Source organism: Suncus etruscus, chromosome 4, assembly GCF_024139225.1.
Source record: "Suncus etruscus isolate mSunEtr1 chromosome 4, mSunEtr1.pri.cur, whole genome shotgun sequence".
NCBI lineage: Eukaryota > Metazoa > Chordata > Mammalia > Eulipotyphla > Soricidae > Suncus > Suncus etruscus.
The window spans coordinates 79,170,867-79,196,203 of NC_064851.1; the positions used below are offsets into that span (position 1 = coordinate 79,170,867).

General features: G+C 41.5%; 1 protein-coding gene and 1 non-coding gene across 2 annotated transcripts in view; one reads left to right on the top strand and one right to left on the bottom strand.

Annotated features, from left to right (window-relative positions):
* Positions 1-25,337, bottom strand: part of SESN1 (sestrin 1) — a 595,113-nt gene that overhangs the window by 318,357 nt on the left and 251,419 nt on the right. The gene's annotated exons all lie outside the window — the stretch shown is intronic.
* LOC126008451 (U6 spliceosomal RNA) lies at positions 11,825-11,931 on the top strand. Its single transcript, XR_007495781.1, has one exon. It is a non-coding gene; the product is annotated as a U6 spliceosomal RNA (small nuclear RNA).

A 25,337-nucleotide genomic window follows, 5' to 3' on the forward strand; every position in this document is an offset into this window, starting at 1 on the left:
GGAAGATGGTAAGATGTGGGGGTCTTGCTTAATATAAACAAGTGGTTCACTCTCTGGGTCTCTGTTCATTTATAAAATGAATGATGATTATTTATTTATTTAGATTTTGGGGCTAAATCCAGAGGCACTCAGGGGTTACTCCTGGCTCTCTGCTCAGAAATCGCTCCTGGTGGGCATGGGAGACCATATGGGATGCAGGGATTTTAACCACTGTTGGTCCTGGGTTCGCTGCTTGCAAGGCAAATGCTCTACTGCTGCGCTATCTTTCCGGCCCATACTTGTTTTATTTTAATATGCAACAGTGATGAGGGGCTTCTCCCAGCAAGTTATTCAGGGGTCACTATTAATGATATGCAGAGGACCATGCAATGAAAGGGATCATACCTGGGCTTCCTGCATTTAGAGTCTTCACACATCCCAGTGAGTCATCTCTCTGTCCCCCATACCTGTTTTAAATAGATGCTATGTGGACCAAAATCTGTACAAATTTCTAGTAGATTGTACAAACCCCACTAAATATTCCTTTTTTTTTCTTTTTCTTCCCTCACCTTTGCAGAGCTAAGCACTTATGTTCAGGAAGATGACAGGCTGCCTGGAATTACCTAGTAGCCTTGTGGTGAGAATACTGCAGCCTCATGCTTTGTACCAGGAACTTTACTGTGGGCTCTAGCTCAGCATTAGACTCTAGAATAGATGCACCAGGTAACTTCAAGGCTCCAGTAAGTTATTAAACTGTTATTCAGAAACAGGGACATAGATTTTACTGTCTTTGGTTTTCTTTGTGTCACACCCAGTGATGTTCAGGGTTACTCCTGACTATGCCCTCAGAAATAGCTCCTGGCTTGGGGGATCCATCCTGGGTCAGCCACATGCAAGGCAAGTGCCATACCACTGTGCTACTGCTCCAGCCCCAGATCTTGCTGTTTTTTTTTTTTTTTTTGGGCCACACCTGGTGACGCTCAGGGGTTACTCCTGGCTATTGGCTCAGAAGTCGCTCCTGGCTTGGGGGACCATATGGGACGCCGGGGGATCGAACCGCGGTCCGTCCTAGGCTAGCGCAGGCAAGGCAGGCACCTTACCTCCAGCGCCACCGCCCGGCCCCAGATCTTGCTGTTTTAATCATCTACTTACTGTATAAATATTGACTACTTATAAATATCAAGCAACTAATAATATATTATAATACAGTAGCCAAGGATTTTTTTTTTCAGGTGAAGCAGTTTTATTTAGCTCACACAAGAGAGGAGTTGAGAAAGAGAGTCCCACAAAGTAAATACGAAAAATTACATATTCTACGCTTAGATGTGGTTGACTCCCGAATAGACTGCCTTTGAATTTGTTTCATTCTTTGTATCCCTAAGTTTTATTTATTTGTTTATTTAGAAGGACCCCACTTTGTTTGTGCTCTAGAGACCTGGGGCTCATCCTAGTGATACCTGGCTAACTGTGTTCAAAGTGATTTAAAGTGAAACCTAGGATGCTTCTCAGGGCTTCAGTGTGCCGAATAGCACTAGGGCCACATAAGGCAATCCTTGAGGGCCTCCAGGCTGTTCCTGACTAACTCAAGGAACCATGCTACATAAACCCAAACCACTGTATTACCTTCTGGCTCCTGTCCACTAAGATTTTAAATGATAAAAGGAGCCAAGGACATGAGGCAATATGTCAGTGTCCACCTGCTGTTTTAAATATGATCTGTTTGTAATCTCTTCCTCTCTAGCAGGTGCAGAGAGGAAATATACTATGGGAGACCTTGCCTGTTTGCCAGGAGATTTTGTACTAGGCTCCAAACACCATAGGAGTTTATGGATCAGAAGGAGACACAATGAAAGATGTGGGAATTTGAAGGGCAGAGGAAGTCTGGTAGCTGTTTCTGAGTAGAGGCAGCAGGAAGGGGCACTGGGTTGGTTCTGCCTCAGTAGAAGATTCAGAGCTGTTGCAGAGTGTTCTCAAAGCGACTAGCAAGTCTGCAACATAAGCATCAAGAGATCAACTAAATCCTAAAGCACCTCTGAGTTTTCTCTTTTGACTAATCCAAGGTCTCTTACTGGTGGGCTTCGTGCAAAGAAAAAAAAATTAAGATTCTCCTAGGGGCAGGAGTCTCAAACTCGCGGCCTGCGTGCGTTTGCGGCCCTCTGTACATTTTGTGGCCCAGCGTCCCGCCCCTGTCAAATATCACAGTATTCGTGATTTATTCGCTTACTGAAAAATCGCAATAAAAATCTGCATTAGTAAGAAAAAAATTCGCATTAAACATTCGCATACTCCGAGCAATTCCGTTTGGGGTATGCAAATGTTTAATGTGATTTTTTGCGATTTTTTTCTTACTAATGCGATTTTTATTGAGAATGTTCGGTAAGCCGAAATCCTTACGTGGCCCTGCCTCACCCTGATTTTGCCTCCTGCGGCCCCCAGGTAAATTGAAGTTTGAACCCCTGTCCAAGGGGAAGAAAGCTCAGAGATGGAGGGGAGACCATGAGATTTCAAGATCATTTCCAGCACCCCAAGAAGTTGCTATGAGTGTTCCCATTACTCAGTTGGAGGTGGCTTCTATGGGGAGGTGTGGAGAAAGAGCAGCTTGATTTGGGTACTGGGATTCAGATTAAGGCTAGGGGAAAATGTTGTTTTTTGCTCTTTAAAGAGAGGTGATCTGTAGAGACGATGTAGAAGAAGAGAAGTTTATTGTTTTTTTGTTTTTGTATTTTACCAAATGGAGTTTCTGTGGAAGCTAAAAGGGGCAAGCTAAAAGGGGGAAGTCAGATTGGGCTCTGGACACCCTGAGAGAAACTAGGTCCAGGTCATAGTAGAAAGCAGAAGGGACAGTCCCAGTCAGCAAGCTAAAAAAGAAAGAAAGAAGAAAGAAAGAAAAGAAAGAAAGAAAGAAAGAAAGAAAGAAAGAAAGAAAGAAAGAAGAAAGAAAGAAAGAAAGAAAGAAAGAAAGAAAGAGAGAGAGAGAGAGAGAGAGAGAGAGAGAGAGAGAGAGAAAGAAAGAAAGAAAGAAAGACAGACAGGACAGTCCTGGCAAGCTAAGAAATGACATAAAACTTTTCCGGTGGCGCCAGATAAGTCGCGAGAGGAAATGTCAATGCTCTTGCTGGGCTCTCCTCAGAGCCCTGGGAAGCGAACCCCCAAAAACTGCATTCTGGAGCTTGCCCAGCGAGCCGGTGAGTGAGTAAGAAATGGCTGACTGGGGGGGAACTGCCAGGTGAAGTGCTGACTGACTCACTTGCGGAATCCCCACCTGGCGGTGCTTCCTTCTGAGGAAACTGAGGACCTGAAGGGAGCCCTGCCCTGTTCTTCTCTGTCTTTTCTGAACTCTGGAAGCTCTCCTCAGAGCCCTGGGAAGCGAACCCCCAAAAACTGCATTCTGAAGCTACCCAGCTAGTGGAGCCCTGGGAAGCGAACTCCCAAAAACTGCATTCTGAAACTACCCAGCGAGCAGCCCTCTGCAGAGCCCTGGGAAGTGAACCCCCCAGAAAAACTGCATTCTGAAGCTACCCAGGGAGCAATTGAGCGAACTGCAATTGAGCGAAGAGCAAACTGCGCTCTTTCTAAGAAAAGAACACCATTGCAACAAGAAGAAAAAATCACACTAAAAACCGTGTTGGATCACAGAAGCAAGCATTTCTCTCCGGACTGTCGTCTCTACTGCATGCTCATGCCTAAGATTTGATCCTGTGTGAGGCTTCATCCACGGAAGACTCCCCCCGCTTAGAGGCAAGTCGGCCCATCCAGAAAGGGAGGAGCCAGAGGAGTGTGCTGCCTGCATCATATAGACAATGAATACCACCACAACACGTAGAAAAACCCACAATACAAGTGTGACAATGGGGAAAACAACGCAGGCCAGCATCAGACATAGAGAATGAAGATGACAATTCTGAGGACCCAGATAATGACCAATCAACTAATCAACCTCTCAGATAAAGACTTTTAGACTAGCAATATGGAAGATGCTCAAAGAACTCAAAGAAACCATGATTGAGTTGAACAGAACACTAATAAGAACCAAGAAAATATGAAGACAGAAATCACAAAACTCCAAACTGAAATAACATGTCAACTAACAGGTCTGAAAAAGTCAGTAAACGAAGTTGAATGACAAAATGGATAAGCTCTGGGGACAGGGTATCAGAAGCTGAGAATAGACTTGGTGCTGTGGAAGATGAGATACATAACAATTCCATACAGCAGGAGAGGTTGGAAAAAAAACTTAAAGCAAATGAACAGACAATAAAAAAATTAGTCAAAGAATGGGAACAGATGAAGATAGAAGTCTATGATAAGATCAACAGAAACAACTAAGAATCATTGGAGTCCCAGAGACCCAGGAAGAAAATTTCCAGGAAGAATCAACGGTCAAGAACATCATTAAAGAGAAACTTCCAGAGCTAAAGAATATATGTGATCAAATCCTGCATGCCCGAAGAGTACCAACCAAAAGAGACCCCAGAAAAAACACCCCAAGACACATCCTAGTCACAATGACAAATCCCACAGATAGAGACAGAATTCTGAAACAGCAGATCAAAAGGGGAAATTACATTCAAGCAAGCATCCTTGAGATTTACAGCAGACCTGTCACCAGAAACACTCAATGCCAGAAAGCAGTGTTGGGAACATTGTGACAAGACTGAATGAAATGAATGCTTCACCTAGAAATATACTGTACCCCCGCAAAACTCACTTTTCCGGTTTGACGGAAGAATACATGGTTTCACAGACAAAAAAACAGCTCAGAAACTTTACAGACTCAAAGCCAGTCTTAAGAGAAAAACTGAAAGACCTAATTTAGATACAAGACATACCCGAAAAGACACACCAAATTTTGATATAAAGATGGCGTTAAATCCAGGACAATTCTTTCTCTCAACGTCAATGACTAAATGCACCAGTCAAGAGTCACAGAGTGGCTAAATGGATCAAAAAACTCAATCCAACCTTCTGCTGCCTACAGAAACGCACCTGAATAGTCAGAACAAACATAGACTCAAAATAAAAGGCTGGAGAAAAATTAATCCAAGCAAACAACACCCATAAAAAAGCTGGAGTGGCCATACTAATATCAGATAATGCAAACTTTATACTCAGGAAGGTTGTAAGGGACAAGGGTGGACATTTTATATTAATCAAGGGGTATGTAGAGCAGGAAGAAATAACTCTCCTAAACATATATGCACCGAATGAGGGGCCAGCAAAATATTTAATACAATTGTTGACAAATCTGAAAAAACAATATCAATAACAACACAATAATTGTGGGGGACCTCAACATGGCTTTGTCAACACTGGATAGGTCAACCAGACTGAACCCAACAAGAATATACTAGACTTGAGGAGAGAAATGGAAGAAAGAGGCCTAGTGGATATATATAGGGACACTCCATCCCCAGAAAACCTGGGGTACACATTCTTCTCCAATGTACATGGGACATTCTCCAGGATAGACTACCTGCTGGCACATAAAACATACCTTCATAATATCAAGAGAATAGAAATTTTGCAGACTACCTTCGCAGACCACAAGGCTCTGAAATTATTTGTGAATTCCAAAGGGACTCAGAAGAAAAACTTTAACACCTGAAGTTAAACAGCCTCATACTCAATAACCAGTGGGTCCGAGATGAAATCAAGGAGGAAATAAAAAGGTTCCTGGAAACAAATGACAATAAAGACAAAAACTATCAGAACTTATGGGACACAGCAAAAGCAGTACTGAGAGGAAATTTTATAGCTTTGCAAGCGCACATCAGGAAGGAAGAAGGAGCTTACCTGAGTAGCTTAATGACACAGCTAATAGAACAGAAAGTGCTCAACAAAAGGACCCAAAAATAGGGAGACAGAAGGAAATAACAAAGCTGAGAGCAGAAATCAACAAAGTGGAAACCCAAAAAGCAACCCGAAAGATCAACGAAAGCAGAAGTTGGGTCCTTCGAAAAAATTAACAAGATTGATAGACCACTGGCAAACCTAACAAAGAAAGAGAGAGAGAGAAACTTGATAACTCGTATTAGGAATGAAAAAGGAGAGATCACTACTGATATGACAGAGATTCAAAGGGTAATCAGAAACTACTTTGAGAAACTCTATGCCACTAAAAATGAGAACCTGGAAGAAATGGATAAATTCTTGGACTCTTATAATCTTACACGGTTGAAGGAAGAGGATGTAGCATATCTAATCACCCCCATCTCCATTGATGAAATTAAAACAGTAATCAAATGTCTGCCCAAAAACAAAAGCCCAGGCCCAGATGGATTCACTAATGAATTCTTTCAAACTTTCCAAGAGGAACTACTACCAATCCTGGCAAGACTCTTTCATGAAATTGAACAAACAGAGACACTTCCAAATAGCTTTTATGAAGCCAAACATCACCTTGATACCTAAACCAGACAGAGATGCCACGAAAAAAGAAAATTACAGACCATTATCGCTGATGAATGCAGATGCAAAGATCCTCAACAAAATCCTGGAAATAGGATTCAATGCCTCATTAAGAAGATCATCCACTATGATCAAGTAGGTTTCATCCAGGAATGCAAGGATGGTTTAACATCCATAAATCTATCAATATAATACACAACATAAACAACAAGAAAAATAAAAACCACATGATCATATGAATAGATGCAGAGAAAGCATTTGATAAGGTCCAACACCCATTCTTGATCAAAACTCTCAGCAAGATGGGAATGGAAGGAACCTGTCTCAATATAGTTAAGGCCATCTACCATAAAGCCAGTGGCAAACATTATCCTCAATGGAGAAAAACTAAAAGCCTTCCCTCTAAACCTCTGGCACAAGACAAGGCTGTCCTCCTCTCACCACTCCTATTCAACATAGCACTGGAAGTACTTGCTATAGCCATTAGGGAAGAAAAAGATATCAAGGGAATCCAGATAGGAAAGGAAGAAGTTAAGTTCTCACTGTTTGCAGATGACATGATACTCTACTTAGAAAACCCTAAAGACTCTACCAAAAAGCTTCTAGAAACAATAGACTCATATAGCAAGGTGGCAGGCTACAAAATTAACACACAAAAATCAATGTCCTTTCTATACACAAATAGCAATAAGGAGAAATGGACATTAAGAACACAACCCTATTCACAATAGTGCCACCACAAACTCAAATATCTTGGAATCAACTTGACTAAAAATGTAAAGGACCTATACAAAGAAAATTATAAAACTCTGCTCCAAGAAATAAGAGAGGACACGCGGTAAATGGAAACGCTTACCCTGCTCATGGATTGGCAGGATTAACATCATCAAAATGGCAATACTCCCCAAGCATTATACAGATTTAATGCCATCCCTCTAAAGATACCCATGACATTCTTCAAAGAAGTGGATCAGTGCACTTTTGAAATTCGTTTGGAACAATATACACCCTAGAATAGCTAAAGCAATCATTGGGAAAAAGAATATGGGAGGAATTACTTTCCCAACTTTAAACTGTACTACAAAGCAATAGTCATCAAAACAGCATGGTATTGGAATAAGGACAGGCCCTCAGATCAGTGGAATAGGCTTGAATACTCAGAAAATGTTCCCCAGACATACAATCACCTAATTTTTGATAAAGGAGCAGGAAATCCTAAATGGGGCAGGGAAAGCCTCTTCAACAAGTGGTGTTGGCACAACTGGATAGCCACTTGCAAAAAAATTGAACTTAGACCCTCAGCTAACATCATGTATGAAGGTAAAATCCAAATGGATTAAAGACCTTGATATCAGACCCAAAACCATAAGATATATTAAAACAACACATAGGCAAAACACTCCAAGACATTGAGGACTACAGGCATCTTCACGGAGGAAACTGCACTCTCCAAGCAAGTGAAAGCAGAGATTAACAGATGGGAAATATATTAAGCTGAGAAGCTTCTGTACCTCAAAGGAAATAGTGCCCAGGATACAAGAGCCACCCACTGAGTGGGAGAAACTATTCACCCAATACTCATCAGATAAGGGGCTAATCTCCAAAATATACAAGGCACTGACAGAACTTTACAAGAAAAAAACATCTAATCCATCAAAAAATGGGGAGAAGAAATGAACAGACCACTTTGACAAAGAAGAAATACAAATGGCCAAAAGACCACATGAAAAAATGCTCCACATCACTAATCATCAGGGAGATGCAAATCAAAACAATGATGAGATACCACCTCACACCACAGAGAATGGCACACATCACAAAGAATGAGAATCAACAGTGTTGGCGGGGGATGTGGAGAGAAAGGAACTCTTATCCACTGCTGGTGGGAATGCCGTCTAGTTCAACCTTTATGGAAAGCAATATGGAGATTCCTCCAAAAACTGGAAATCGAGCTCCCATACGATCCAGCTATACCACTCCTAGGAATATACCCTAGGAACACAAAAATACAATACAAAAACCCCTTCCTTACACCTATATTCATTGCAGCACTATTTACCATAGCAAGACTCTGGAAACAACCAAGATGCCCCTCAACAGAAGAATGGCTAAAGAAACTGTGGTACATATACACAATGGAATATTATGCAGCTGTCAGGAGAGATGAAGTCATGAAATTTTCCTATACATGGATGTACATGGAATCTATTATGCTGAGTGAAATAAGTCAGAGAGAGAGAGAAAAACGCAGAATGGTCTCACTCATCTATGGATTTTAAGAAAAATGAGAGACATTCTTGCAATAATAATTTTCAGACACAAAAGAGAAAAGAGCTGGAAGTTCCAGCTCACCTCAGGAAGCTCACCACAAATAGTGATGAGTTTAGTTAGAGAAATAACTACATTTTGAACTGTCCTAGTAATGAGAATGTATGAGGGAAATGGAGAGCCTGTTTAGAGTACAGGCAGGGGTCGGGTGGGGAGGAGGGAGACATGGGAATGTTGCACTGGTGATGGGGGGTGTTCTTTACATGACTGAAACCCAAACACATGTATGTAATCAAGGTGATTAAATAAAATATATATATTAAAAAAAATAAATAAAAAAAATAAAAATAAAAATAAATGACATAAACAGGGGCTACCATGGGCCTGCATATGCCTGTCCAGGAAAAAGGGTGCCTGCCACCATCACCCTGACAACATTATGAGGCAAGGCCACAGTCTGAGGACTTCAAATTCAGGAGGAAGGAAACTAGTTCCTTACTATCACTAAGCTTCTAACCCGAAACCACCACCACAAAAGGCAGGACACAGGCTACTGAGGTGCAATTCTGTCCTGCTGCCAAGGACAGCATTGGTGCCCTAGGGAGAGTTTGCTGGGCTCGCTTTGCTGAACATAAAGAACTCAAAGAAGAAATTAATCCTACTCTGGGTATTTGTTTTTTGCTTTTTGTTTTGTTTTGTTTTTAAGGTTAAAGCTGTAGTGTGCCTGGTACTTCCCATAGGAGAGAAAGGAAAGAAGGTGAAAGTAGGTACCAGTGTTGGTTTTCAGGTCCAGCCCTCTCTTCCAGCCTGCTCAGAGCTGGTGGAGGCAGAAAAAGAGACTTACTTTAGTGGCTTTACATGCTCTAAAATAGGATTGCGTGTCACACCCTGATACACTCAGGGGTGTTTCATCCTGCTCTGTCCTGGAGTAGCTCCTGACAGTGCTCTGGGGACTAAATGGGGTCAGAGATTGAACCCTGGCCTCCTGTGTGTGAAGCACGTATGCCCTCTCCCTGGCGCTCTCTCAAATATTTCTCTCAAAGTTAAAGTCCAGATTTCAGGGTTAAGAACTTATACTTGAACAAGCAGTTCTTCTAATACAGCTGAATTCTCTTTCCATGAAAGTTCCTCTAAACCAGGGGTCTCAAATTCGGGGCCCGTGGCCGTTTGCGGCCCTCCGTACAACATTTTGTGGCCCGCGGCCGGCCTTCAGATATCGCAGTATTCACGATTATTCGCTTACCGAATAATCGCAATAAAAATTGCATTAGTAAGAAAAAATCGCATTAAACGTTCGCATACCCCGAGCAGTTCCGTTCGGAGTATGCAAATGTTTAATGTGATTTTTTTGCGTTTTTTTTCTTACTAATGCGATTTTTTTTAATCTTTTTTTTTTTTTTTTTTTTTTTTTTTTTTTTTGTGGTTTTTGGGTCACACCAGCAGTGCTCAGGGATTTTTTCTGGCTCCGTGCTCAGAAATTGCTCCTGGCAGGCACAGCGGACCATATGGGACGCCAGGATTCGAACTGATGACCTTCTGCATGAAAGGTAAACGCCTTACCTCCATGCTATCTCTCCGGCCCCACTAATGCGATTTTTTATTGCGAATATCCGGTAAGCGAAATCCCTTATGCAGCCCTGCCTCACCCCGACTTTGCCTCCTGCGGCCCCCAGGTAAATTGAGTTTGAGACCTCTGCTCTAAACTGAAAGAAGTAGAAGATGTAGCCCAGCATCTTGCACTGTGGTTTCCTTGTAAAAGATTAGGAGGCCAGTGAACACCCATTTACTGCAACTAACAGTTTCCAGAACTCCCAAAACCAGTTAAGAGTGTAATGGACTAGTTCTGAGAGTTCACTCCAAGACAGATATTGTGATCCTATGCCTCCCCCTCTGCTCCCCATTTTTTTCTCCCCTTCTCTCCCTCTCCTTTTTTCCCTTTCTGGTCCCCTCTCCTTCACTCTTTCTCACTCTGATTCTCTTTCCTTTTTTATCCTTACTTTCTCCCCTCTCTCCTTGCTTTCTCCTCTCTTTTTTCTCTCCCTTCCCCTCTTTCTTTTTCTTTCCCCTCCCTTACTCCTTTTATTTTTCCTTGTTTCTTTTCTCCTCTACCTAGCTCCCCTCTGCCCCTTCCTTCCCTCTCTCTCCTTCTAGAAAGGTTCTAGAAAAGTCTCTTTTCCAGTTTCCTGGTGCAGTCCACCCTCCCTACCCACCCATCATCCAGTCTTTCATCTCACCATACAGATGATTCCACAAAGGAAAGGAAATTAGAAGGATTATAAAACCCTAGATGACAGAAAAAATGGAAGCTGCCCCTCCCTGCCACCTCAGCACAGAGATATCTTCCAGAAAGCCACTCTGTGATCCTGTGACCATCCATCCTGTGGCTGGATAGGATGACAGCATCTATGACAAACAAAGGAATATAGGAGCCAAGTTTCTAATAACACAACATTCTTACAAGCAGAATCTCTGTCTTCACATGACTCCTGGCTAGTCCTCATGCTTGTGACAGTTTGTCACTCACAGGGCCTGCACCACTGAAGATGCCTTTTTCCCTGCTTGTCTTTGTAGAGGATCATGGCCCTTTCTTCATCCCTCACTGCTGCTTAGACAAAGTGCATTGCCCATTGACTGACAGAGTAAGATCTGCATGAACTACCTGCCACCCAGCACCATGAGCTATGGTGCAGCTAACTCCTCATTGGTAGAAGTTTCTTTTGGTCTTAATGACCATCAGAGCTATGTTTTAGGTTGAAAGATAGAACTGGTAAGGCATTTGCTTTGCTCATAGTCAATCCAGGTCTATTTCAGAACCCCACCTTGGATGGTGCCCCAAGACCACAAGAAGTGATCCTTGAGAATAGAGCCAGAAATAAACCCTAAACACAACAAAGTACTAACATACACACACACCCAAATCCCACAAATAAAATCTTCTAGAGAGATACAGGTATGTGGATATTTTTAATTTAGGTAGTTTTTATTTAATCCTGGTGTTGTTCAGGGGTTACTCCTAGCTCTGTGCTCAGAAATTACTACTGGCAGGTTCAGGGATAATATAGGATGCCAGGGATCCAGCTCAGATTGACTAAGTGCAAGGCAAACACTCTACCCACTGTACTATCTCTCTGGCCCCCCAAAATAGATATTTTAAAGTAGATTTGATGGAGTGCTTGCTTTGGCAGCACATATACTAAAATTGGAATGATACAGAGAAAATTAGCATGGCCCCTGCACAAGGATGACACACAAATTCGTGAAGCATTCCATACTTAAAAACATAATAATAATAAAATAGATTTTATGTAGATTATTTTTATTCATTTAGGTATATATTTTATTCAGTAAATAGATTTTTTAATTCTATTTTTGTTTGTGTTTTTTGGTGTGTGTGGTTTTCTTTTTTTGCTTGTGTGTGTATTTTTGTTCTTTTTTTTTTTTTTCGCTTATTATGTTCTTTAATCCATAAGCTAGAGATAAGGATGGGTTAGTGATGGCCTTGATTTAGGTGTCAGAAACTATGAGAAATGATCTCTGGTTTGTAATCAACCATTTCAAAGCCTTAAAAAATTAACTAGAGCCTTATCGTTTATCTTTTTCGTTTTATTTGGAGATCAAGCTTCTCTCTCTCTCTCTCTCTCTCTCTCTCTCTCTCTCTCTCCTCTCTCTCTCTTACTCTCTCTGCCTCTGTTTTTCTCTTTCTCAGAAGCATTTTTTTTCTTCTGAAAAGTAAGTTTTTGTCTCCCTTAGTGAGGGAGGAGAAAGGAAAGTTAAATCAAATCTTCAGTTCCAGAGCAAAAGGTTTTGCTGGTCTTGCAGAATATATCATCAGTTTCTACACTTAAGATGGGGACCCCATCTAGGTCAAAGGTTCACTTTGGAGGTGAAATGTTGGTTCTACGAGTTCCTTAATAGCCTTTATTTCATGACATCTGACCACCCCCACCCCCCAAATCTTCTCTTTCCTTGAAGGGGCTGAGCTTCAAGAGCTACAGAAAATAATTGACAGCCTGCAGGCCCCCCACCCCCACCCCACCCCCGGGATTCCACTGCGGTGGTCCAGATCCTGCTTTTGCAGTTTGATGCTGCATTTAGGCATTGCCTCTGGTAAGGCTGAAGCGCCTGTCGGGTCAGTGTGTTCCCTTCTGCAGGGTCTCAGAGGGACCAAAGGAGGCCGTTCTTGACAAGACTAGAACTTAAAATAGTCAGGGCAACCTGATCCGATCACTCTCCACGTCCTGCCATCGAGTGTGGATGCCTAATTGCCAGAGAACATTCTCACTGGTACTGAATATGATTTAATCCTGTTACTGATTGCTGTGCATAATAATCACTGCTTTCAGTGTTACCCCGGGTTTAAGGGGAATCGTTGTTAGTTACACTTTCTCACATGATTTTCTAAGAGATTCTTTCGTTTTGTTTGTTGTTTTTGGACCTACCAGGCTGTGCTCAGCCAGAGCTTACTCCTGGCTTTGAGTTCATGGATCACTGTTGGCGAGGATCATGGGGACACTTTTGGTGGCCTAGGATATGACTGGAGTTAGCAAGTTCGAGGAAAGAGCCTTAACCCCTGGACTGTCTTGGATCCCTAAGAGATTTATGTGCCTTTCAAATGAGGAGAATTTTCTGAATCAATGGAATTGGCTGAGTTAAGTTTATAAATAAGCACACTTCTCTCTGGCTTATAGAAATTAAAAATTCTCTATATAAGACATGCTTATTGGATCAATTCTTCATAGCCGATGCAAAACTTAATTTGAATTACAAGACAATTATTCTAGGGTAATTAACTTTTTTATGGGAAAAGAATAGGCCAGACTGAGGGTCTCTGCTTACCCCAAATTGTCAATATTAGTGAAGTTCCTATTTGTGTGTGTGTGTGTGTGTGTGTGTGTGTGTGTGTGTGTGTGTGTGTGTAGCATGCATTCTTCCCTCACATTTTCTTCTCTAGAGAAACAGGAGACTCTAGATTTATTTTATTTTTTTCTTAAAATTTCCAGTGACTGTCCCAACATAAACCATAAAGCCCACCCTCCTCCCATTAGTGTAGGGAGAGGTAGGGGGAAAGCCTGATAACCCCTATAGTGTCCACCTGGACCGGTGCTCAGGGAAGGCCTGGAATCCAGGGGAAAAAGAGGGGGATGGCTGGGGGTCTGCCAAGCCTCCCAGCACTCCCCAGGCTAGGGAGAAGGCCTCCGGCATGGGACCTCCCCAAACCCCATACCTGTCAAGAGCTGACCTCCAGAATCAAAGGGGAAACTGGAAGCCAGATATCTGCCCACCCTCCTCCCCATACACCTCCCCCCTGGAGTACGGAGGGTGGGGGGAAGCCTGAGGACCCCTAAGAGTCCACCTGAACCCACTTCTGGCCATCTGAGCCGGCACCCAGGGAAGGCCTGAACCCAGGGGAGAAAGAGGGGGACGGCTGAGGGCCTGCCAAGCTTCCCAGCACTCCCCAGGCTAGGGAGAAGGCCTCTGGCATGGGGCCTTCCCAAACCCCATACCTTGAAAGAGCTGGCCTCCAGAATCAAAGAGGAAACTGGGAGCCACATATCTGCCCGCCCTCCTCCCCATGCACCTCCCCCCTGGAGTACGGAGGGTGGGGGGAAGCCTGAGGACCCTTAAGAGTCTACCTGAACCCACTTCTGGCCATCAGGGCCTGCACCCAGGGAAGGCCTGGAGTCCAGGGTAGAAAGAAGGGGAAGGCTGGGGGCCTGCCAGCTTCCCAGCACTCCCCAGGCTAGGGAGAAGGTCTCTGTCATGGGGCCTCCCCAAACCCCATACCTTGAAAGAGCTGGCCTCCAGAATCAAAGAGGAAACCAGAAGTCAGATATCTGCCCACCATCCTTTCCGTGCACCTCTGCCCTGGAGTACAGAGGGAGGGGGAAGCCTGAGGACCCCTAAGAGTCCACCTGAACCCACTTCTGGCCATCTGGGCCAGCACCCAGGCAAGACCTGGAGTCCAGGGGAGAAAGAGGGGGATGGCTGGGGGCCAGCCAAGCCTCCCAGCACTCCCCAGACTAGAGAGAAGGCCTTCAGCATGGGGCCTCCCCAAACCCTATACCTGGCAAGAGCTGGCCTCCAGAATCAAAGAGGAAACCAGAAGCCAGATATCTGCCTGGCCTCCTCCCCATGTACCTCCCCCCTGGAGTATGGAGGGAGGAGGGAAGCCTGAGGACCCCCTAAGAGAGACTCTGGATTTATAATGTAATTCAACAGGGCTATCAGCAGACTAAAATGTTTTCATTTTCTTGACAAACAGAATTCCAGAACTGTGACTTACAGGATGTGAAAGGTCTAACTAATTAATCTTCACAAGAGCAACTCCTTAGCCTTCTGGACTCTGAAGCCAGAGGTGAGACCATATTTGGAATTTGCATAGGCTAGGAAACAGAATTACCCTGAGCAAGAACTGAGTGATGAGAGGAGATAAAATGATATGCATAATACCCCTTCAGTAATAATATTGCAAACCAGAGTATCTATAAAGAAAAGAAATATGGAAGAGAGGAAAGAAAACTGTGTGTAACAGAAGCAGGCAGTAGAAAGAGCAGGGAATAATGGGAGGCAAATTGGGGAAAGTAGTGGCAGGAAATGTGCACTGGTGAAGGATGTTATACATTTTATGACTGAAACTCAATTATGAACAACTTTATACTTGTAATCTCATGGTGATCCAATGAAATTATTTATTTTAAAAAAAGGAAAAGAAAGAGGGAAAAGAAAGGAAGGAAGAAGATGAAGAAAGAAAGAAAGAAAGAAAGAAAGAAAGAAAGAAAGAAAGAAAGAAAGAAAGAAAGAAAGAAAGAAAGAAAGAAAGAAAGAAAGAAAAGAAAGAAAGAAAGAAAGAAAGAAAGAAAGAAAGAAAGAAAGAAAGAAAGAAAGAAAGAAAGAAAGAAAGAAAGAAAGAAAGAAAGAAAGAAAGAAAGAAAGAAAGAAAGAAAGAAAGAAAGAAAGAAAGAAAGAAAGAAGAAACAGAGAGAAGGAAAGAAGAAACAGAGAGAGAAGGAAAGAGGAAGGGAGGTAGGGAGGGAGGAGCAGAGCTCTCTTCCAGAAGTCCCTTTAGCCCTGTGGTTCTTGGTTTTCAGGTCACAGTTTGGGCTCCTAAGTTTCTCTCACTCACTACTTGCAGGGGGTGGAAGATCTCATACTACAATGAGCAGGGGAATAAATAGTACCAGGCATCAAACCCAGGGCTCTCTCCCAGGCCCCAGAAGTCATTTCTGGAATCCACCTACAATACTCATCTTGCTGTTCTTCTAAGGGCTCCTTTCCCTTTCCCCGGGGCTTTCCTTGTCATGGCATGCACACACACATATGCAGGTGTGAAATGCTACTATTGCATTTGCAAATGAACTCAGAGGAAAGCACAGAGTGCTGCAGGAAGCAGCATGTGCACGGTCATTCATCCCCTGAATTATTTCTGGCCTCCTTACTTTTTGGGGGGAGCACACCTGGTAATGCTCAAAGCTTACTCTTGGCTCTCTGTGCTCAGGAATCATTCCTGGTGGGGCTCTGGGGACCACATGGAGTGCTGGGGAATCAAACCCAGGTGTCCAGCTTGTCTCTCTTAGTTCACTGTGCTGTTTCTTCAGCCCCCCCCCCCCCATCTCCTACTTAAAAAGTTCTTTAGGGTTTTGTGTTGGGATTTTTTAGCTAGTCCACAGCAGAGCAGAAGGAGAACCTAGGTATGTTTGACTCAGACCTCAGGCTGAGTGCCAGGCAATGGTGTGGAGAAATAAAAGGGAACTCTGAAACTCTTCACGGACCTGAGGCAGGAGGAAAAAGAGCTTTTTGTACAGTTCCCCCGCTATTTATTTGCCAGTTTCTGTTATTTATTAGCTAGGTCAAGAGATTTGTGGAATAAAGTTAATGTGTCATAGTAGGTTAATTATTCATTTGCATTTAGGTAAATAGTTGGGTGGTACTATAACGCTAATCAACCTCTCTGTTTAGTCAGAAGATAACAAGTCTCCTGTATTTGGCGTGCAGATAGCAAGCTAGTCTGCTGAGACCCAGCTCTGAAGAAGGTATGGGCCAGGGTTTACCAACAAGAGGGTCCTACTGGGGGAACACCAGGTCTCATGACTCTTTTTATTTCGTATTTCAAAAAGCTTGATGAAAAAGACAGTTGTACCCCAACACTTTGAGAAAAATAAAAGGTCAAGTCTCATCAACCTCCCCCAACCATTCTTTTTCAAAAACTAGAATAATAAGAACTGAGTGATAGGACTGGAGCGAAAACACAGCAGTAGGGTATTTGTTTTGCATGCTGCTGATCTAGGATGGGTCTAAAATTTATATCGTCCCCCGAACCTGCCAGGGGCGATTTATGAGAGCAGAAACTCCTAAAAGCCACCGGGAATGACCCCAAAACCAAAAAAAAAAAAAAAAAGTGAGAAAAGGAGGGAATTTGCTTTGGTTGAGTTCTTCCCATTTGTTAACTCCATGGACTAGGAATAATTTTTTACCATTTTTACAGATGAGGGATTATATGTTCAGACAAGCTATGTAACATTCCCAGGGTAAGACAATGATTGCAGCAAAACTTCTATTTAGATAGTTTGATTCCACAGTGCTGCCCTGTAAACAGAACACAAATTTTATTTTCAGTTTTTTTGTTTATTTGTTTTGTTTTGTTTTGGTGATGCTCAGGGTTTACTCTAGGCTCTGCACTCAGGAATTACTCCTGGAGGTGTTCAGGGGACCACCTGGGATGCCAGTGATGGAACCCAGCTTGGCTGCATGCAAGGCAGTCTTATCTCTCCAACCCAAACACACTATTTTTATTGTGATTCATTTAAAAGCCATGTATCAACAGTTGACATAAGTGGTTATAATACATTTGTTCCAGGTAAGTGGGAGCAAAATTATATTATAAAAAGAAAAGAAGAAAAAATAGTATAGCAAGGGGCAGGAGAGATAGCACAGTGTAAAGTGTTTGCCTTGCACGCGGCAAACCCAAGACAGATCCTGGTTCGAAGCCCTGTTGCCGGCAGCTTCAGTTGGCAATGCCAGCTGGACTTCAATGAATCCAACTTCAGGGGAGTGGATAAAAACATGAACTGACCGGTGGAAATAACATTGAAGAAATGATGAGACTTCACGATGTATGGGGACACACGTACTGGCAAACATGTGACAAAATTTAATCTCCATACTGGGAGTATATATAGGGCAAAACCACAGTTTTAGGCATGAAAGGAATTTCTGCATTGACAAAAGGCAGAAGTATAGGGAAAACAGAAATATTAACAGTAGGCCTGTTAGTATTTGCATAACAATTATGACTGGCTAGGATCAGGTGGAAAGGATCTTATCTAGAAAGTCCTGTGTTAGAAAGGAGAATAGTAAAAGAAAAGGTGGCTGCTATTAGAGAGCTGTCCCCGGATAGCAGGCTCTCCAGCAGGGGTCTCAAACTCTCGACCTGCGGGCCGTTTGCGGCCCTACGTACAACAATTTGTGGCCCGCGGCCGCCCTTCAAATATCACAGTATTCGCGATTATTCGCTTACCGAATAATCGCAATAAAAATCGCATTAGTAAGAAAAAATCGCATCAAACATTCGCAAAACCCGAGCAGTTCCGTTCAGGGTATGCAAATGTTTAATGTGATTTTTTGCGATTTTTTTCTTACTAATGCGATTTTTTATTATGAATACTCGGTAAGTGAAATCCCTTATGCGGCCCTGCCTCACCCCGACTTTGCCTCCTTCGGCCCCCAGGTAAATTAAGTTTGAGACCCCTGCTCTACAGGCTAGCAGGGAAAAGCTGTTTGTTAGTTATTTTGAGTTAGCAGAGAGCTAGGTCAAAGAAATGTAAAATTTGTGCCTGTCTAGGAGCTTCAGAGACTCAGAACTGCGTTCCTGATTTAGCGTTAAGGTGTAAATAGGGCTGACAGAGAGAAAAGAAACTTGTCTTAGTTTCATTTTTGGTGCTGAGAATTCTCTGAACAAAAGAATTTGATTGAGGCCATATTTCAGCCTATAAATTTACAAGGGAGAAATAAGCCAAATAATATGAAGGGAATAATGTCAGTACCATAACATGAATCTCAGAAATATTGCCATTGATCCACATAGGGGCAAAGCATCTTCAGTGGGCTTCCTGATCAAACATTTATTGGGATGAACGAGCTATTCGCTTCAGGAATAAAATTCATCTGACTGGCCTACTGAATCGTCCCTTTAATGAAGATGCCTATGCATGGCCTGACAAATCCTGGCATCCCATATCCCTGTGCCTGCCAGGAACAATTTCTGAGCGCAGAGCCAGGAGTAACCCCTGAGCAACACCAGGTATGACCCAACCCCCCCCAATAGTATAGCAACAAGAAAATTTGTGAGAATTATTGTATTTCACAATAAAGTCATTAAGTCATTGTCAGATGGTTTAGTAAACTATTGTTGCTAGTTAATTCTTCTGTTAATTCTTTTGTTTCGAAACATTAGGTGGTTTCAGAAGCACATCGGTGTCTAAATTGGTGTGCTACTATGGGGATGACCGTATTAAAGATACATATAGTTGTCGTACGACCACAAATGCAGCCTCATGCTCTAAAAATATAAAACACTATTGCTGATAATGTGGCTTTTTGTGGGGTGTGTTTTTGTCTAGCAGGGCTTCCAGAGCAGGATAAGGTAAGGATTAGTCCTGGTGATGTCAGCCCAAATAGTAGGATGTCTGAAGTTTTGGTCAGATTGCTATCTCTCCAAAGAGACTTTGAGGATTTTGGTGAAACAGGGCCACTGGCAAAGCAGGCTAATTATGGATAATAGTTGCCGTAGGTATGGCTTCATAAAGGCTAGGACTTGACCTACCCTCTCTCCCAAGATTGCTAACTTTCACTTTCATGGCTATAAATCACTGTTTTAATGTAAGTAATACTATTAAGGATTGAACAAGTCACCTATGAACAGAGCAGGGTCCAGAAGCTGAGTGAAAAACATCATGAGTTGGAGTGAGAGGAAGAAAATGAGAGGAAAAGTGTGAAGCTTGAATATATATATAGGAAGCACAGTGCTTCTGTGCTCGTGGTCTGGACTGAAGTGAAATGCAGAATTAGAATATTCTGCTCTTTGATACCATTGCTTTAAGATGATAGTACACCCTCAGAGTGCATAGAAGAGGTATAGGTGGGGCCCAAAAGAGAGCCATGGGCTGAGTGCATCCTTTGCAGACAGAAGGCCCATGTTCAATCTCTGTCACCTGTAGGAGCTATTTCCAAGCACTGAATCACCAAGTGCAGCCCCAAACAGAAACAAACTAAAATAAATGAAAAACAAGACTGTTGAAGTATCACTTTGCGATTTAGATCAGTGAATTTAAGGTTATGCCTTGTTTTTTTGTGCGTGTCCTGTTTTTGTTTAATTTAGTGCCTTACATTGCATACATTCAGCGCTATCCTTCTTTTGTTTTTATTTTCTCCTTTGCATCCTCTGGGGGAGGAAGGACATCCACCTGAGGATTTGGAGAATGTTAAAACATGTGACAATGAAACACTCAACAGATGACATCAAAGGCAATGCGTGAGTCACACACACCCAGGTCCAGATCCCAGGGCAGAACACAACCCACACATCCAGTTACAGAGGAGCTGTGCTGGGGAACAAAGTGAACTACTGCAGGCTGGGAGGCAGTTTTTGTAATATCACATAGGTTCAGTGTTTCCTATCCCCACAGGAAGATGTAGTTGATTCCCTTGAATACTTTTGTGACCTTCCAAAGATCTAAAGCAACTATTTGGGGATAAGCTGGTGGTTCACTTGGTCCCTTTGATCAAGACAGGACTAGAAGACAAAGAACTATGGGAGCAGATGGGGAGACTTAGTGTGGACCATTTAAGTCCTGGATTTCATCAGCTTTCAATGTAAAAACATAAGACCTTGATTTGAAGCCTGACATGTATCTTCATTTCTGTCACAGTTGATCTTCGTTCTTGGGGTGCTTATATGTTGTCCTATAGTCAGGGAGCATGAGTCTCTTTTGTCTCCATTGTGGGTTATCTAGTTCAGCCCCAGTTCTCATTGCTCCCTGGAACCATGCTGATGCTCCCTTGTCATGCTCACACACCCAGGTCCTTCCCCCCCACCCACCTACCCCCGCCCAACTAGAACTGTCTGCTTATCCATATTTGGAGGCCTTGTGAGCAGCAGTACTGACATTGCCTTGAATTTTACTCACCTTTTTTGTGCTGTATGATTTATTCCAGAGCTGAGCCACAACAATGAAAGAGCAAGGCAATAGGCATTTTTTTGAGATAGCCCCCCAAACTTACTGTCTGGAACTTTCTCTTTTTTTTCTCTCTCCTCTCCTCTCTCCTCTGAACTCCTCCCCTTCCTTCCTATCACTTTCCTTCACCTCCCCTTACCTCCCTTTAAATCTCTTCCTCTCCTCTTCATACTCAGTGGTGCTCAAGGGCTATTCCCTGCTCCACGTCAGGAGATACAGCCAGTAGTTAAGGGACCATAAAGTACTGAGAATTGAAATCAGATAGCTCACATGCAAAACATGTGCTTTGCTGTGGGGCTCTCCTGCTCTTGTCAATGTATTTCTTAGATATCCATTAAATCTGAATTCTTTAATCATTATTGCCTTGCTTGCTAAGCTCTAATACTCCTTTGGGGCAAGAATATAGTTATAATTTACCATATATATTTCCTTCTCTAAGACTTATAAGATAAGTTTTATACTCTAGTCTTCAGGAGTTTTGGCTCTTGATATGCAAAGCCAGATGTTTTTCAAAACAAAACTAAATCCTTTCTATTTTAAATTACAATTCCTCATTATTCAATTTGAAAATTGACTTTAGACAAATAAGACCCAATGTCTCATCAAAAAGGTCATACACCACAACCAAGTAGGATTCATTCCAGAGATGCAAGGATGGTTTAACATAAACAAGTCAATGTAATACATTATATCAACAAAAAATAAAAATCATATGATCATGTCAATAGGTACAGAGAAAGCATTTCACAAAGTTCAACACATGTTCATGATTAAAACTCTCAACAAGATGGGAATGGAAGGAACTTTTCTTAATATAGTCAAGACCATTTACCACAAGATCATAGCAGTCATTATACTCAATGGGGAAAAAAAAAAGCCTTTCCTCTAATATCTGGCGCAAGAAAAGGTTGCTCCCTCTTACCACTTCTATTCAACACAGTACTGGAAGTATTTGTCACAGCAATCAGGCAAGAAAAAGATATCAATGGCATCTAGGTAGGAAAGAAAAAAGTCAAGGTCTCACCGTTTACAGATGACATGATACTATATTTAGAAAATATTAAAGACTATAAAAAGCTTCTAAAAACAATATATTTGTATAGTAAAGGCAGACTACAAAACTAACATACAGATTCCATGTGTTTTTATGTACAAATAATAAAAAAGAAGAAACATTATAAAACAATCCCATTCACAATTGTGCCTCAGAAAATCAAGTACCTTGGAGTCAACTTAACTAAGAAGATAAAAAAAAACATAAACAAAGAAAACTAAAAAACACTGCTTTAAGAAGTAAAAAAGGACACAAATAAATGGAGACTTATACCATGCTCATGAATTGGGAGGAATAACATCATTAAAATGGCAATACTTCACAAAATATTGTGCAACTTTAATTCAATCTCTTTAAGGAAACCCATAATATTTTTTCAAAGAAGTGGGTCAAACACTCTGAAATTCCTTTGGAACAATAAATGCCCACAGATAACTAAAGAAATCCTTAGGAAAAAGAAGGTAGGGGGGATTAATTTCCCAACTTTAAATTGTACTCTAACGTAATGGTCATTAAAATAGCATGGTATTAGAATAAAGACAAACCTCATATCAATGGAATAGACTTGAGTATTCAGAGACTGACCTCCAGATATACAATTAATTAATTGTTGATTAAGGGTCAATAAATACAAAGTGGAGCCTCTTTGGGGCCGGAGAGATAGCATGGAGGTAAGGCATTTGCCTTTCATGCAGGAGATCATTGGTTCGAATCCCGGCATCCCATATGGTTCCCTTATGCCTGCCAGGAGCAATTTCTGAGCCTGGAGCCATAAATAACCCCTGAGCACTTCCAGGTGTGACCCAAAAACCACAAAAACAAACAAACAAACAAACAAAAACAAAACAAAGTGGAGCCTCTTCAACAAGTGGTGTTGAGTTAAAAAAAAAAGTGAACTCAGACCTCTCTTTAAAACCATGCATAAAGGTCAAATCAAAATGGATTAAAGACCTTAATATTAGATCTGAATCTATAAGGTACATAGAGGAAAATGTAGGAAAAAAACTTCATGGCAATGAAGCTAAAGGCATCTTCAAGGAGAAAACACCACTGTCCAAGCAAGTAGAAGAAAAGATAAACAAATGAATTTACATTAAAATGAGAATTCTTCACTTCAAAGGAAAAAGTGACTAGGATACAAAGACTACTCATGGAATAGGAGAAACTATTGACCTAATACCAATCAGATAAGGGGTTAACATACAAGACACTAAGAGAATTTAGTAACAAGAAAGCAAAGCATCTAACCCATCAAAAATGTGGAGAAGAAATGAACAAACATTTCCTTAAAGAAGAAATACAAAAAAGCACATGAAAAAATGTTCCACATCTCTAATCTTCAGAGACTCAAATCAAAACAACAATGAGGTTTTATCTCACACCACAGAAATTGGCACATATCACAAATAACAAGAACAACCAGTGCTGGCATGGATGCAAGTAAAGATGCCATATAGTACAGTATTTCTGGAAAACAATATGTATATTCTTCAAAAAAAAACTAGAAATTAAGCTTCCATATGATTCAGCAATATGACTCCTAAAGATATACCCGACAAACACAAAACACAATACAAAAATGCCCTCTGCACTCCTATGTTCATCACAGCATTATTTAGAATAGCCAGTATCTGGAAGGAACCCAGATGCTCGTCAACAGATGAGCAGGTAAAGAAACCATGGCAGTTCTATATTATGGAATATAATGCAGTATTAGAAAAAATGAAGTCATGAAATTCACTTATACATGGATGGATATGGAGAGTATTATGCTGAGTGAAATTAGAGAAAGAGGGATAAACATAGAATAATCTCATTCATTTGTGGTATATAAGAAAATAAAAGACAGTATGGTAATAATATCCAGAGAAAAGAGAAATGAGGTTCAGAAGGACCAGTCCATGGTAGGACAAAGAGCAGATAGTGGAGTTAGAGTAGAAAAGAGTCTAGATGACAAAAGTTGGAACTGATCATGCTGGACAAAAACTGGGTGTTTAATGGGGATAAAGTGATATGCATGACATCTCTGCATTAACAATAGTGCAAACCTGAGTTTCAAAAAAGAAAAGAGAGACAAAGAGAAGTAAAATGCCTGCCCAGAGGAAGGTAGGGCAGGGTGGGTAGGAGGGAAACTGGGGACATTGGTTGTGAGAAATGTGCACTATCCTGCAAATCAAAGTGTCTAAAAGGGAAAAAATAAGAGAGAGAAAAGAAAATGTATGTCCTAGCGACAGGAATGTGAGAGGGAATTGGGGAGAGTGAGAGAGAAAATGGGGACATTGATGGCTAGAAAAGTGCACTAGTGAATGTTGTACATTGTATGACTGTAACTTAATCATGAACAATTTTATCTGTGAATAAAACTGTTATAAATAACCTTGTAACCACAGTGTATAAATCTTAAAAAGTAATTAAAAATACTGGCTTCAGAGGTTGGAGAGAGTACAGTAGGAAGAGCATCTGGTTTGCACATCGCCAACAAGGTTCAATTTCTATATGGTGCACTGAGTACCACCAGAGTGATAATTGAGTGCAGAGTCAAGAGTGAGCCCTGATAGCCAGTAATGACCTGAAAACAAGCAAAAAGTTTTAAATAAAAGTTATGTATCAAGATACATACATTGTGACCCTACCTATTGGTCTTAACCAGTTCTGGACCTGAGATTTAACCTAGTTGTACAGCACATACCTTGTATATATGATACCTTGGGTTATCCATAGCACAAAATATAAATAAGAATAGTTTTAAAAAAAAACCCAACAAATCAATAGTCAATACCTTTGGATGGAGCCAGAGGACTCATACTAAATGAAGTCAATAGAAGAAGGGCAAATACAGAATAACCTCCCTTGTAGCATATAAAGAAATATAGTAAGGAGATAACAAATGGTCAAAGACAACATCATCTGAGAGGTTGCCTTAAGAATCACTGGATATCATCGATGGGACTACCGAGAATTTATTTATGGGTGATTGTGCTTCCACTGTAACTTTACCCTGTCCTCTTTCTTTGCATCTTTGTTGTCATAATTAAAATAAAAAAAAATTTAACAGTATGTAATAAAAAAAAAGAATCAGTTTACCTAGAGAACACGGTTAGTGGGAAATGACCTTGAGACATTGGTGGTATTAGAATACCATATACAAGGGGCCGGAGAGATAGCATGGAGGTAAGGCATTTGCCTTTCATGCAGGAGGTCATCGGTTCGAATCCTGGCGCCCCATATGGTCCCCTGTGCCTGCCAGGAGCAATTTCTGAGCCTGGAGCCAGGAATAACCCCTGAGCACTGCCAGGTGTGACCCAAAAACCAAAAAAAAAAAAAAAAAAAAAAAAAAAGAATACCATATACATGAAACTATCATATGTATATGATATATATTATTGCATATACAGTAT